This window comes from Homalodisca vitripennis, chromosome 3, assembly GCF_021130785.1.
Source record: "Homalodisca vitripennis isolate AUS2020 chromosome 3, UT_GWSS_2.1, whole genome shotgun sequence".
NCBI classification, from domain to species: domain Eukaryota; kingdom Metazoa; phylum Arthropoda; class Insecta; order Hemiptera; family Cicadellidae; genus Homalodisca; species Homalodisca vitripennis.
This window is the reverse complement of record NC_060209.1, coordinates 87871220-87887463: the sequence shown is the minus strand read 5'-3', so window position 1 is coordinate 87887463 and position 16244 is coordinate 87871220. Positions and strand designations below refer to the sequence as shown.

Here is a 16244-nt window from a genome sequence, read left to right as displayed (position 1 = left end):
GTCGAGAATCAGATCTCTTGGGATTCCAGCCTTGGCTCTGTTGGTAGCTACCGAAATTTAGTTTCCAATGACATGGTTCATCCCCCACCGCCATCAACTACCTTATAAAGTTTCTTTGTTTTGCAATGGTATTGGGGAGATCGGGAAACCCCAAATCCGATTCAAATGTATTCTAGCCCCCAACAAGCCAGAAGTTCGACCATTAGCCTTTTTGGTGGAGAACTTGGTGAATTTTGGGATAATCCGTATGTCACAGACTCAACAACAAGGGTTGACTCTCCTTCCCCTGGAATCTCGGATCGATATTTGAGACGTTAGAGTCCTGTAAGGAAATATCAATGTGTCATCACAGAACTTATGATGTAGATGGTAGATACATTTGATGAAGATACGTACGATACGGTTTTCCGACGTTGGTTGACTTATGAGACGTGGGAAATTGTTTTAAAATAAAGGCGGAAGGCGCAAGCCCATTGTATATGCTGTACAAGACTACTGCCATCGACAATCTGGTGGTTAGTGGGATATACAAGTCTGAGTGTAGTACATGCCGCGAAGAGATCAATTTTCGATATAACCTATCATTAAGGCTATCTCAGTCTCTGTCCAGGTCAATAACACCAAATTCTAAGTTTGGTATGTGATAAGTTTAGGTCAGAACAAGGCTGTAACAATTCAAAGTTTGTGATTTTGGCATTTAGTTCAAAAACTTTTAGTAATTTATTTTTATGATTTCTTAATTGGTTAATCATCTGTTAAGAATGTCAGCTGACGTCAGTCGTATAGCAAAATTCATTGTTGGTGATGTAATCGATTATTTGTTGAGATATTTTTTCGTTTTAAAGTGATTTCATATAAGGATATAAAACATGTAAATATAAAACTTCTTGAGGAACTATAGGCATTTAAAGTAGAGATTTAAGTAATTTTGTAAAAAGGCTCGAACATAAACAGCTGAAGATAGAAAGAAAATTTTTCAGTTTTTTCAAAAGTTAAAAATTTAGGAAGTGACATCCAAGAAACAAAAGAACGTGGCATTCCCTCCACACATACAGTGAAAAAGTATGACCTTACTTCAAATTCGTTTATTTGGTCCTGATTATAATATTCAGCTTCAAATGCTTACAATTTCTGATGGAGTGATATAAAGTCCCAATCGAAAAACGATGTCACCATCTAAAGAGGATGGCAACTAGTTCTCCATCAAAGCCAAATAGACTTCACCAGGGCGATCTCTACAGCCGCAAGTCCTTCCAGACGCCGCCGTTACCCATCCCGCGTGTGCAAGTGTGATGCTTGTACCATCGTTTATCCTGTAATTCCTTTCCTATTTATAGCCCACTTGAGAGCCACCACAGTCTGTCACTCGTGACAATTAATCCCCCAATTCTAGACTTAAGCCTGAAACTTAAAATTTGGTAGGTAAGTGGATCTGCCCGTCTAAAAAAGGAAATAATTGTATATGGTTAAAACACGTCAAGACCATAAGCAAAGCCGATTTAATTGAAACTGATAGCGCCTCTCGTTGGTACAGTACTGATTGAAGTCAAGTTCGACATATAAATGGACACGAATAATAATTCATTCAAATTGAAAGCTATATATTACCTGGGATCTTATGATAAAGACATTTGCCCCCCCCTCGTCCCCTTCAGCATAAGTACTAATAAGAGGGTGAAGTAACTATTTTAATATTGGAAATACGCTAAAAGCTTTAGAAGAAATAGAGCACAGCATTGGGGTTGAGATATTTTGCTTTACAATTTTAGTGGAGTGGAGCCGAGGAAAGAATGCCTTCTTAGGGAAGGAAGATGGTGTTTCTTAATTCGTTTTGAGGAAAATTGTTTAAAACTGTAATATCTCTGTAATCTTGTAAAAATCTTGTGAAACAATTATTAATAGCACAACTAAGAGACGTTGCATCCAATTGAGGAAACACATTACAATACCTTGATCCAGTCTAGAGATGCAAAAATTGGGGACTGTTGGACATAAAAGCACATAATATTTGAGAACTGACTTTTAGCTGGTTCAACGTTAAAAAATTTGTAACTAACAAAAACCCCTTAACTTGCCAGAATTGACGACTTAAATTTTAGAGGGGATAATACAACCAAAATAAATCTGGTAAGTTTAATTATTTTTTGAATAAAAATGGTTACAAATAAAAATAAATTGAGATAACATGTTCAATATAAGAAGAGTAGTTGAAATAAGACGTATTTATGTTTTATACACTTCATGACGCGTAATATTTATTTATGCATTACAAGGTCTAAGATACATCACCTCTGTGTTATTGTGATTAGTGGATGATTATATTATAGTACTTAATTCATCAAGGCAGCATATCAATAACCTGTTTTTCATTATCTCGTGTTTTTATTTGACAGTACTTCAACATTTATTCGTGCCGGGCATTCGTGGTTGCTGCGTTTCTGACTAAACTAATATTTTATTACTATTTATTTTAAGAAATAAAAACAAACTGTCTGGAAAAGTTATTTTGAATTTACAGATCCTTTGCAATAAATATACTACGAATACTAAATTGTGCATGCACACTGTACGGTTCAATATACATTTTTTGAAATGTTAAAAAAAAAATTAAGTAACAGATACAAGTTTAATTTAATATCAAAAGTTACTTTGTTATTAATTAATAAAATATCCTTTTAAATTCAAATCGATACATTAAGTTATATACGTTAGCCTGCAGTTATTTATTATAATAGTGTAGGACAACGGTTTAACCCGCATTATTCTTCTAGGACATATACAGGAAACCTCTGTGTGGTGTATTAACTGTCTATAGTCCTGATAGTCTCAATACTGCATAGACCGTTGTGAGTTAATAAAGCAATAAATAAAATATCAACACACCAATAGTAAAATTATGGTAATGTGCTTTTGATTTTAAAATAGTTAAATGTAACGTAGCAAAATTAACCCGAAAAGAGAATTAAACCCCGAACTTTCTAAAGAACAATTTTATTTAATAAGACACACTTCTCTGTAAAAACGTTTTAAAATCAGTAATTTAACTGTTATATTTGTACTGCGCAATAATTTATTGCAAGAACCAAGGAAATGAGTGAAACATGAGTTGAGAGACAGCAGAGGACACTCACCTAGGACCGGTAGTAGCAGAAGACAGCACCGCAAGAGAGACGTGTACCGTGTGAGCGGGGGTCAGCCCTGAACCTCACTTTTATACCGTGACCCACTTCTCCTCTCTCACTAGCTTCTCCTTCGGTTCTCTTGGGATTTTCCTGTTTTTTTTTTTTCTTCAAATTACTGATATAAAGTGGTAAAAAATTGTATAGTTAATATGGAAGACAAGGGGTAATAATTGTATCTTCAGAAAATAAGATTAAAAAAAACTATCTTATACGTCCTCAAACCGAGTTCTGTAAACATCTCGTTTGCTAATGTACAAGAAAATAAAGTAATTTAGTTCGATTTAATATTATTCGCCATTTTTAGTTATATATACTTTGTGTCTCAAAAGGCATACAGCCAAACAGGTGAAGCCAGGATTATAAAATTATCTATAAAGGAATCGTGCAGCATACAAAGATTTTAGTTTTTAAGATTGTATTTATTTTTAAATTGAAATCTCTTCAAAAATTAACAAAAATAGTTAGCGAAAGTTGTTTTTTTTACATACAATAAACCTAAAACTCCCTATAATTTATGTTATATTAATTAACTGCTGTATCTATTATGTATGAAAGTTTAAAATTCAATTGCTGTTAAAATCGAATTTTCGCTGTCAGTTCATATACATACTGTCATAATTAATGTTAAATTAGGTAAACTCCATGCTATAAAGGTTTCAAACAATGAGTACAGTTAGAACAGTTGTTACGTCATCGAAACAACTATTCCAAAATCCAAAGAATAAGAAGTATATGTTAATAATACATTTCTCAGAAATGGGTAAGTTATTTCTAGTACAAAAATCAAGCATGCATTATGCGGGTACAGAAATATATATTAAGGCGTTAACGTTGTGTATCATCTTTTTTTGTTTTAAATTTATTTGAGTTTTACAGACATCAATTTCGAAGGAGTGACAATTTTACGAACATTTGCTAAGTGTTACAATAAAACCAGCTTTTCGAGGATTTGAATCTATACTCTTCTTTAGGTGTCAAATTGTAAAATAAATCTACGCATGGAACAAAATAAACTACAAAATATGGTGATAAACACATCTCAAGCAAAGTTAACAGAAACATGATTTGCATTCTTAGATTGTTATGATCTACTTGTTTTACTTACTGTTTAGTATTTGAAACTCGAACAATCAAGTAAATTCCTGTCCTCGAAACGCCGTGATCCTCTTATTGCAGCACGTAACTGTTGGAAATGGAATTCGTACTCCTCTTCTATCCCCTGTTTGTTTGTTTCATTCCGAATATATGGATCAGTCGATTCAGCAATTGTTAACCGTCTCAAAATAACTTGAAATTATTTATACTGTTATACATGTTTATTAAGTGACTGGCGGAACGTTAACGTATGAAGGAGGCTGGGATGTGGTGAAGGAAGAAGGACGCCACAATGTGATCAATCAGCACTCATCTCATCTGCTAGTGTTTGTGGGATGGAACATAGAAAAAAAGGAAACTCATGCAATATGTCCAGGTGAGTAGGAAATATCTCTTTACGTGTTCAGTCTCCTGAAAGACGCGGAGTCTCTTGAATGAAAGAGAGCCTGCAATTCAGAAATTTTAAATAGCAACCCTCCCATTTGGTTGTGATTGCTCCTTGGAACAGGAACAAGAAACATACAGATATATTTATCAGTTTTGCTACTTTTTTCATATTGTAGCTGTATTTTAATATACATAATTAGATTAGTACAGGAGTGAAATATATTCAGGACTGCAAGCTTATTAAGACAAAATACAAATGAAACAGCTTGAACCCTCCATCCCTAACCCTAACCTAAAATTTAAAAAATAGCTAATCATTTTAATCCCCAAAAATACATCAAAATTAAGTTTTGTTGCCTTTTTGGTTAATTATTAGTTCTACAGTTACACATTGCAGTGGTTCATTATTAGTTTCATGTATTTTTGTCTTAAACTGATTGCGATCTTGAAAATCTATAGTCCTTTGTTGGAAGTTTGTTTTTTGACGATGGAAGGATTGTGAAGGAAACAGAATTTTCCGCATATTTGCCATCGTTCAGTGATAAAATACATTCAGTAACACTACGTTTCGAGATCTGCAATCTGATCTCTTCTTCAGGAAAAAGACTAAACTAATACATGACTACAATCTAGGTTAAGTTAACAAAACATTACCTATTGTGACGCATAAGTCAAGAAGTCCATTAGCCATGTTGTGTGTCTATCCCATGCACTTTATAAAAACTTATCACTAATTGTTAATCTGAATACAGGCCACAGCAGGTCTGCACTCACCAGCTAACCAAATAGGACTTTTGATCTTGAGTGTCTGCAAAATGTATAAACATAAAATACGTTTATGTTTATACGTTTTTATGCAACGCGTTGCGCCAAAATGCTTCATTTTTGTTTTCATTTTACAATGTATCATGGAGAGACACTTTATTTTAAGTTCCTTCATTTTTGGGAGTATTTTCTCGAAATACAACTTTGAATTAACACTTAATCCACATGCTGGCGGTAAATAAATTATGTAATTGTGGAAATATCAATCTGTTCAACAGCATTAAACAGAACAAAATTATTATTATAATCAGCCACTCTATAAGTTAACTTTTTTAATTTGTACAGTCATTACGCTTATCTGTTGATTTGGTTTAGGAGATTCATTAAATTGGGGGTTTTCGTTGATCAAAACAAAAATAGGAAGCGTGATTGTCAGAAAATATTTTGTTGCGTTTACCTTAATATTGCGATAGAGAAAGTTGACGTAGAAATATACAGCTGATTTCATACCGTCTTACGGTACATTCCCATTAGAATGTAGAGTTCAGCTTCATTTCACCTTTAGTGTAGTGCCTGATTTCTGACCTTGTCAGAGACTTGACTCCTGGAATCTAGAGTGCACATCTGTCTGCAGAGATGCAAAACAAGTCGGTGACAAAGACGTTTGAAACGAACCCTGCATCTTTTCGACATCAGAAATCCTTGGCTTCAAAAGAGTTATGTCGGTTTACCCATCAGCCATCCAGTGTAATCTAGATGAAGAGGTAGTTTCATTGTCTTATCACGTGAACTACGATATTTTAGACACGATCCTAAAGCAAGGCGGTGCAACAGAGTACTTTTTCTACACATAATTGTGGGTGTACATTCGCCTAGTTTCCTTTATTACACCTGGCCTTGTTCGTTCCCGTAACTCCTTCAATAGCAGAAGAAGTTGTTGACATAAGACGGAGTTCGGTGTCTGTAAAATCATGTCATCTTCTAATGCAATAAAGGCTTGTTAGAGACTTTAACGCTGGAGTAGTCTGAATGCTTTACTTCTGAATAAAAAGGCACGTGATAGCTGACGCTGATAGTGTTCAGTTTTGTCCTGTAAGAATAATGTTAAATCTCAAAACACTGTTACGGGTTTATTTTAAATTGAAGAATTACGGTAGATGTCTCATTTAAAAAATCTCATTAATACACATCCCAACAAACTTTCTCTTTTTTAATTCAATGTGAGTTTTGAGTTTAGCTCCAGTTCACCTTCCTCTCAGTGCCGCATCCGGAATCTGACGATGTCACAGGCTTGAGTCCTGGAATCTGGAGTCATGTTCGTCTGAAGGAATCCAAAAAAATCTGATGAGACAATGAGAATACCTATACACATAGTTTACATAATATTCATAGTCTAGCTGTTCTGATGTCAATACGATGTAAAGAGTTTATTTGCTTTGTCACTGACTGTCTTTTTAATCTCTTCAGACGAACATGGCTCCTGGAATCTGGTGTCACATCATATTCCAGATGATGCACTAAAAATTAAGTGAACTGGAGTGTAACTGGTTTTGTTACAGTTTGTTTAATTTGAACTTTCACTTTCCTGTAACTTTTCGGAATATTTTTTACATAGAGAGATAGATCAAAAGCAACTCCTTTGTCTCTCCAACCTCTTTGGACTCCTCTTTCGGTTGTGAAAGACAGAACATGGTGTATTTAGGCTGTACTGGCAGTTTCTTCATTGCCGTCTCCGCCGTATGAATAGCAAAGTTGTGTATTGGAATCGGCATTGATTCAAAATATCGCCTCTCATTTTAGAACTTCTTTGAAGCATTAGCAATCATCAAAATGTTGACAATTTTCTGTGATGGATGCTGTCTACTGTAAAATTATAGATCGACATAATCGAAAGAACAATATAAACATTGAAATATGTATAATTTTAATATTTAGTTATAATTTATTTTATTTATCTCCAAAACATTTTTATTTCTTATGTATTTAATGTCATTCATTTATTTTAATTCCAAATATAGAACTGGTAAGACTGACAATTTATGTAATTTTAGTTTGCTTCTTTTTTTACACGCAAAATAGTTTTGAGTTACTTTTGAAAACTTGTAAATTAAACGTAGGACGATTCAGTGAAGAATGAACAAGTACGAACTTACACTGGCTAGAGGTATTTTCATTTTTTACTCATACCTACGGGGTCAATTACAAACTTGCCCCTGTGTCGGGGTAGCCTCTAGCATGGTTAGGCACGCGCACATGGACGTTTTCAAGTGGGTCGCATTTTTGGAAACTGGAGGATGCCCCAAAATGGATATTTCCACCAAAAACTGAAAATTTATTATCAGCGCCATCGCGCCACTTTCTCCCGTTCTGTGTTTATAGGAGAAAGGAACGTAAACGAATAGTTAAGCATTGTCTTCTTCTAGACGGGAATTAAATCAATACATTACAGACATCGTTTACGTTTGTATGTTAGTTTACAATTTGGTTCACGGATGAAGGGTAAGTATAGTGAGTTAAATGCATATCCACTATACTTGTTAGCCTGTTCGCTAAGAACTATACAGTCCGTTTGAATAAATAATCCTTATGCCTTCTGTCAAATTTTAATTTACTGATTTTGATTTGTGATATTCAATTTCAAACATTTTCCTCGTCAATGTAAATATTGCGTTGGACTGAACCTTACAAATGCCTTTCTGTAAGATGTAGTTATGAATTAAGAATAATAGTTTGTGGAAATTCATATAATTATGTTATAAGTTATTTAAAACACCTCACAATTGTTGTTCTTAATTTTATTTTGTACACTTGCGTATATGTTTTCTCTCTTCCGAAAGACATATCATTTTTAAACGAGGTGACAAGTTTCGTTGAGACAGAAGGTTTAAAAGTGTACATTTTATTTTTTATGCTTTTCCAATTTTTGATATGCCTCTTCAGTATTAGCATGTCAGGATAGTGAAATTTCGATCAAGTGATTATTAACAAATTTTTGTGACTGTAGACGCTTCAGCGACCTACTGTCGTATAATTTGAGAAACTGATGTATGGTTGAGATTTTGATTGGGCTTAGTGGCTTGATAAATATCACCACTACAATGCTTGTGTAAGGCATGCACATGAAATTACTTGAGATTCGTTCCGTTAGTATATAAAATACTGTATATTTAATGGTGGCATATCAAAGCATTAAATGAGTGATAGTTCAAGTTTTTAATGAAAATGGTCCAAACTTAAAATTCTAATTTGTATTTACTTGCCGAAATTAAAACCCTTGACCTCTCGACAGCGGCACAATAATATTAATTTCTAAATAATAATGGTTATAGTGACAGTGCAAGCCTGGATTGTAGCTAGTTCACTATTGTTTAATGCACTTAGTCTTGAGATATATTGTTTAAACTTTACTTAGGTTTAGGTTATTGCGATAAAATTAGTATTAATATTATTTAATGGAAAATTTTTGGAGAATTTTCCCGGGCCATGCTTGCAATGCAATTATATGTCTTGGGTTAGAGGTATGTGAATTAAATATTAATAATTGTATTAAATTTGTGAATAAATGCGCGTGTTTTGTTATACAAATGTATTTAAATATGTGTATGCACTTTCTATTTTTATGCAATATATTTTTATTCCCCGTGGATTAATCGTTATCATAATTAATGATCTTATCAATACGTTATAAGGCAGAAGCAATGCAAAAATTCAAGACTGTTATAGTTTGAAGGTGTTAATTTATATCAAGCTATTGGATAGAAGGTTATGCACACTTCCTACGTTATCAAATACTTAAATAAATCCAAAAGATCCCTCTAAAAAAATTAAAAATAACTTAGGAGCCCCACGAAGAAGCAAAAAAGATTAATGTCATAAATGATCAAAACTTGGCAATACATTCACTACAAATCGAGTTTACATTTACTTTACAGTTAGCGAAATACATGATAATCCTATCTAGTGATGCTATACCTGCTTATGAGTTCTAAGGACCTAAAATGATTACTAAACTCTTTCCAATCACACACGAAGTATTTTATCCTTTACTGGATATAATGTGTTCTCTATATTTTCAGCTGCACAGGAGAGCGAGAAGTAACACGTATGCTGAAAATGGACAGGATCTACAATCCTCTCTGGCACTTTAAAAAAGTGTTTTTGCAAATTGTGTTTGGAATTAGTTTTACTAGGGATCTGTTAATAGTGCGATCCTACAGCCAGACGTCTTAAATACAATTTAAGACACCTAGCCCAATACTAGCACATTTTGTTAACTGTTGGTGCTAATCAATAATATAAGTGAGGCGTCTATTTTTAAATTCTTCCTTCAAACCAGAAATTACGTTAAATATTCCAGTCTGAATCCTTATTTCGCGATTTCATTCATGTTTAAATTAAAATGCACAGACTCGCGTTCAACAGATGAAATCGCTGAATCATAGATAATCCTAACTTAGAGGTGTTACCGAGTTTAGTAACTATAATATTACACAGCATTATGCTAGGTTCCGTAAATGGTGGTTCCTAAGCCTAACCGTGGGATTGTTAAGTGAACGGTGCTCTGTGCACTACACTTCGTCATTTCTGAAGTTAAACTCCAAATGAGTGACTGACAAGAGAGGGCACCCGCCGGGGAGAATCCCTTGACTCAGAGTCATCTTGGACTACCCACATAAGTCACGCGTACCAGCAGATCTCGACTTCAGTATCATTGAAAATCGCTTGACTACCAATCATTCACCCACTACTGAACCTACAAACACCACACCGCACCAATGAATGCCCCACCTAGGACTGGATGCACAGTTGATGCTGCACAGCAAAGGACTTGGGTCCCAACCTGCCTGCCTGCCTTATATTCAAATGCAGTTTCCTCCCTTATTTTGTATGGGGGACTTCTAGCCTGCTATTCTGATAGATGTAAGATGTAGGTTTAATATAAGAATACACTCAGTCGATCAACGTTTTTTGGAGTTATTGATCACAAACTGTTTGTGTCCAAGGAATGTTGTAAGAGGACATTCAACTTGATTGAATACATACATCTCTGAATTGTTATCTTTTTTCGTCGTAAGTTACTCTTTGGTTCTAGATATGCCTTTTGGGGATTGAAAGGTATCCACCTTCGTAGCCAAATATTTTATTTTATGATTAATGGACTGGTTATAGTTCTATAGTTCTGGTCTCACATAATGGGTTGCAGAAATGCTGTAAGGATTAAACCTCGTACTAAGGAAAGTTTCAGTTTGGTTTCGGGACAACGCGAGTTCTTGTGGAATATATATTCTAAAGGATATGGCTAAACTATACTGAAAATAATGGGATGTTTCTAAATAACCATACACTTAAGATCATAATAGTCTCTATGGCTGTTAAACTTATATGTAAGTTTATTTTTATTTCTCAGTATTAACGTAGATTACTCGTACTTTAGGAGGTGTTCATAAAATTAAAGACTTTCCTAACTATCTTAAAATCTATCATAAAAAGATAGTAAAAATGAATTGTCTAAAGTGATGGCCATAAAGATTTAACTCAGCGTATGTTATGGAAGCAATATTTCAAGTTTTGAGCTAAAATTTGAAGATGCTTAGTAGTACATCAATCCCTCCTATCTGCTTCTAAAACTAACGCGTAAAACATTGAATTACAATAAAATAGGACTATTTAACATATACATTTAACCTTGTTTTGGTTGAGTTAGGGAAAGGCATATTGCTTCTAGTAAGATAAGCAATGTTCAATAACACAACATGTTGTCTCCTGTATTTACCTGCATGTAGAAAACATAGAAAAATATTTGACAATGTACTTGAATGTTTTCAAAGACAATCAATCTGTTATATTTTGTTTTGCGTACTATAAAAAATAAAGTATACCTTAAATGCATTAACGTAATATCAAAGATACCTTTTTACGTGTAAACCATACAGTTCAAATGTGTACAACTGGAATAATAATACTGACGTATAAATTATTGAATTTCTAAGTAGTAAACCCCTACAAAACTGTAGATTTTATTTTTTTAACAAATTTTGTCGTTTATAAGAAAAACGTATACATATAAATAGCAGGTGGTATTTACACAGGAATGGCGTATACCTAAAGAAAATATATTCAGCTCTTATTTTACTTTATAAGGAAAATTCTAAAAGTATGGTACAAAAAAATGTGAATGTATGCTACGATATTGGAGAATTCCAAGAAATTGTTGACCAATGATTGAAATCCGTATGCGGATCTTTTCAAGGCAGGTATATCACGGCTTGTTCTGGTTAGTCAACCTTATGAGATTTGAAGTTTCAGTTACTCTGAGATTATGATATTACGACGGAAAATTTCCCTAGACATGATAAAGAGGGTGGTGGAGGCGGGAGCGGAAGGAAGCAATACAATGTAGGCTGCAGTAACGGGACGTTCACCTCGGCAGCGTACTACATCTATAGGTGGCTCTCCTAACTACGTTCTGATGGATTACAGTCATAATCGAAGTGATCATTCCTACGATTGAATAGAAATACGAGACCTATTGTTGAAACCTTATTGTGACCATCTCTAAAGTCCTTCACCACAATTTCCAGTTACAGCCGTGTGATTTTATGGTGAGTTGATGAATTTGAAACAAATGAAAGTGTTATTTCGTGTGTTGATCATTAACATTCTAAGTGTCAAGTTCAGGAAAGTACATCCAATTATATGCCAATGAAAACTCGGATCGCGGCTGTAAAGCTTGGAGAATTAATATCGCGAACCGTACTGCGACATCGGCATAAAACTGCTAGTTTCAAGGTTGTTTTATCCATTTAATTGGTTGCAATTGGAAGAAAGCTAGAGATTGTATCTTTGTAACATCAATGTTTCTCTATGAATTAAAAATTGTACACGCCCAATTTTTATTTACTTAATACTTTTGGGGTTATTCTCATCTCTACAATTAACTTCTCGAAACACCAGATACGGAAAATTGGAACTTTTCAAAAGGAACTCGAAAGCGTCATCGGGACCCTTAAAATTTGGTTTGTAATAAGAAAAAGGAAGCACAAATCAATACAGGGTTGAGTACACAAGCACGCCTGTTGAGAAGGACTAAAATAGGAAATAATAGAAAAAGCCAATATTTTAGTAGATCAGATTTTCCCAGAAACAACCCAATAATCATGTAAGTGGTAAAAGATGGTGATGAATTGAGTCGGCTGTTATCACTAGGAACTCAGATGCTCCGACCTTTGGCCGATTGTTTTATCAATATCGTTCAACATGTGTGAATCTACTTAAAATCTTGGTTCTTATTTTTCTTGGCAGGCGATGGCGGATAAGCGCTCATCCTTTGCCTGAGCATATAAAAAGATAAGTTAATATATTCTATTCAATTTTGTACTGTAAAAAGTATGTAATACTAACATATTTAATCCGAAATTTTTGATAGTTCGAACATATCTCTCGGTTCATTAACATTTCCAAACAATAATAAAGCGTGTTTAATTCGGAATCTTGGATAGCTAAAATTTGTCTTGGTTACTTAAGATTCAAAGTATACGAGTTTCACTGTACGTAATTTATTACCTAGCCTCGACGATTCGTAGTACACTTGTTTGAACCGTTACCTCTTGCACAAATATTCGTGATCATCAGTATGGGGCGCAAACTATTACCATTATAGTCCAGGAACTTAGACCAATATGTATTCCATAAGCACACAACCTGTTTTTTTATCGATAGAGGAATTTTTTCGAAGGAAGTAACTAATCGTCAGCCGTACTAGTTTTGGTGGAGGTCGACGTGGGAAAGAAGTAAAAAGGTTTAAATATATGAAATAATAATTCTTTTCTCAGATCACATTTTTCTTAGCTTGACACGCTTAAAAACCAACTGCCAGTAAGGTAAATAGGTGTTAAATAGGTAAGTAAATTGATCACATAAATTCCAGATGTTAATAATCAATCAGTTATGTCGGCTATATGCGGTGCTACTTATGCTGTGTTGGGTTATGTTTGTTTTATTTAAAATAGATATACCAATTAATTAAATAGTAGCTTGAGGTAACGTATATTAAAGATTGTAGTGTCTCCGAAGATCTTTGTAAATTAAAACCTACTTATTGTAATTGACTGTTCTGAAGTTTGCAAGCTGAAATTCTGCCGTGCGAATTCCACCACGCATAGGCTACTGTATCGTCTGCAGCCTACTGATACACTCGGCCGCAGTGCTATGCTTTCTGTATTGACATTCATTAATGATATCGAATGCTAATCAGTTCAGTTGTAGGATAAGGATAGAATTAGAAAGTCGTATTTTGAAAGAAAATGTAGGCCTAAGTGTTCACAATAATTTATTTAACTTTGATTGTTGTAATTGCATACTCATACAGTAAAGCACCCAAAAATCAGTAAGAAGAGATTTAGAAAAAAGTGGAATACACACAAGTAATTGTAACATTTATATAAATAAATGTTATTATTTAAGTTTTTGAACCTTTACAAAATAAATATTGTTTAGCATGTGTTTGCCGATTTGGAGGTTTATGCTGATATGTAGCTAAGAAAATTGTGTAATTCAAATCAAATTAATATTACGACTTATGATACTTGTAAACTGATCCATACAGTTGTAAACACAAATTGGTCAAGTCCACTTTAGTGGGGAAACACATCCAGTGGCCTAACCGTTACCTGATCGTGTAATTACAAACTCGTAGGCTATGTCTATCGACTGAATGCACAGTCCAACACAACTCTGTTAAGTTTTGTCTAAAATATTTAACAGTGATTTTAATAGGCCATACACTATAACATCAACACATGGTAGTGTGCAGATCCATGTTAACAATTCGTTTCAAAATGAAAGTGAAAAGAGTACAGTATAAGGGGTGTAATAATCCTAAACCACTCATAGTTGTATTTTAGACAATTTAAATTTATGTATTTCAAGTGGGTCTTACAACAGATAATTAAATATGTACATTATAACGATCATATAAAGTTATATAAATTAGTTACATTGCATTTTTACATACAGTAATGTAGATATCAGGCTCTATAAGTGTATTACAAGTTTTAATTAACTATAATGAATGTAGTAGAAAATGTACACTTACCTGTTTGAATAAATAAAACTATTTCAAGAAAAACTCGTAAGCAAACAATTGGTTAATATTATTTAGCTTATACAGTGTAGGTGTTAGTTTCAAGTGTGTTCATGTGATGAGGTTTTGATTCTTTTCTGTTGAAATAATACATGTTTATAATAATTGTCCCACAAATTCATATTGACCTTATAATATTCTATAAGTCAGCAATAGTTAAAAAATAAATAAAGTGTTCAGTAATTAAAAATAAAGAAATTTATAAACGTCACGAGATTACTAAAATTTTAATTATCACCCGAAAATCTCGTTTTATTCCATCGTTTTCTTTGTAAAATCCCGGTATTCTACCTCAGAACTGACCGTGGCGCGGAGGCCATCTTGATTAATTTGAACTTATAAGAAACACGTTAAACCTCAAACAGTTATCCGCCCTTTTTTTATCGTAACAGTATTGTGGTTGTACAGTTGTATAAGGCGTTGTTTAAGATGTAACTGATACGCAGCTTTCGTCGCTTATGTTTCAACCCCTATGATACATGTTCCACAAATCTATAACTAAACTCTGGGCGTAAGTCTAAGGTACTAGTGGCAGTCCTTATTCTAACTTCATAATAATAATTTTATTTTTTATTTATAATTTTATGGCCTACATTGGACCACTTTAGTCACTTTATATTTTCTAGTCTTTCTTCTTTTATCCACCCAATATTTCTTCATCCTTTCCGAGCGTAATTTCCTTTCCTCCTCATTTTAGTATTATTCATAATAATAATACTAAAGCAAAAACACTTTTACGCACTTATTTCCAATCCTAGAATTATATAACATATCTCATTTTAAAAATATAAATAATACTAATCTTAATGGATTTTAGTGTATTTTAAAATATGTTTTATTCGTTATCTATAAAAAATTACATTTTTGTACTTAATCATTTTAGTACTCTACAAGTAGGTATTATTTTTAGAAGAATAACTAAATAGCGTTTTGATACGTTTTAATACATCATCCATAACTGTACAACCATAGATAAGGGGGCAAAAGTGTTTAAAATTTAAAATTGGTTATTTGACCCAGCAGGGTCTTTACCAATAAAGATATATAACGCAGCGCCGTGACTGCTAGAATTGTTGCATGTCCGCAGCACGTGTGAAACTATCTTGCGTGGCAAATTAATGTAGGGGCAACTTAGTAGTACTATTATCCCAGTAATTGTGGAGTGTATATTATATCAATATGTCTAAGTATTGCTGCTTGGTATTTTATTTTTAGCAGCTTTTATACCAACTACATATTATATTCAAATCATACACGGAGAAACAATTTAGTTATAAGTTTTAATCCCCAAAAAGTACAATTCCTTAGTGTAAAAAGTAGACTATATACCTACCTATAACATTAAAAACAAATGTTGCCGGACCTGCGCTACAATATTTCTTGTCTTTAAAGCCTATAACTCATGCATGCCATGTAAACCCACGCAAAGGAGCACATTTAAAACGTATATTGTATCTAAAAGCTTGATTCATTTAGTCTATAACTACAATAATTAAAAAATTAACAACACATTTTATTGTAGAGTTTTGTTTTCCAAATAATGTTCTCTTTTGCACAATACATTTGATAAAACAATTGCATACTGCATTAGATTATAATAGTTAAAAACCTCTATTACATTTGTCGATTAGTAGTATATTTTATGTGCATGAAAATAATGGAGTATTTGTTTA

General features: G+C 33.4%; 1 protein-coding gene across 2 annotated transcripts in view; it reads right to left on the bottom strand.

Annotated features, from left to right (window-relative positions):
• LOC124357155 overlaps positions 1-3197 on the bottom strand; it is a 36876-nt gene extending 33679 nt beyond the window's left edge. For both annotated transcript variants that reach the window (XM_046808662.1, XM_046808663.1), the window contains exon 1: positions 3132-3197. The gene's annotated coding sequence lies outside the window, so the exon portion shown is untranslated. The remainder of the gene's footprint in view (positions 1-3131) is intronic.
• Between the last annotated feature and the right edge of the window lie 13047 nt (positions 3198-16244).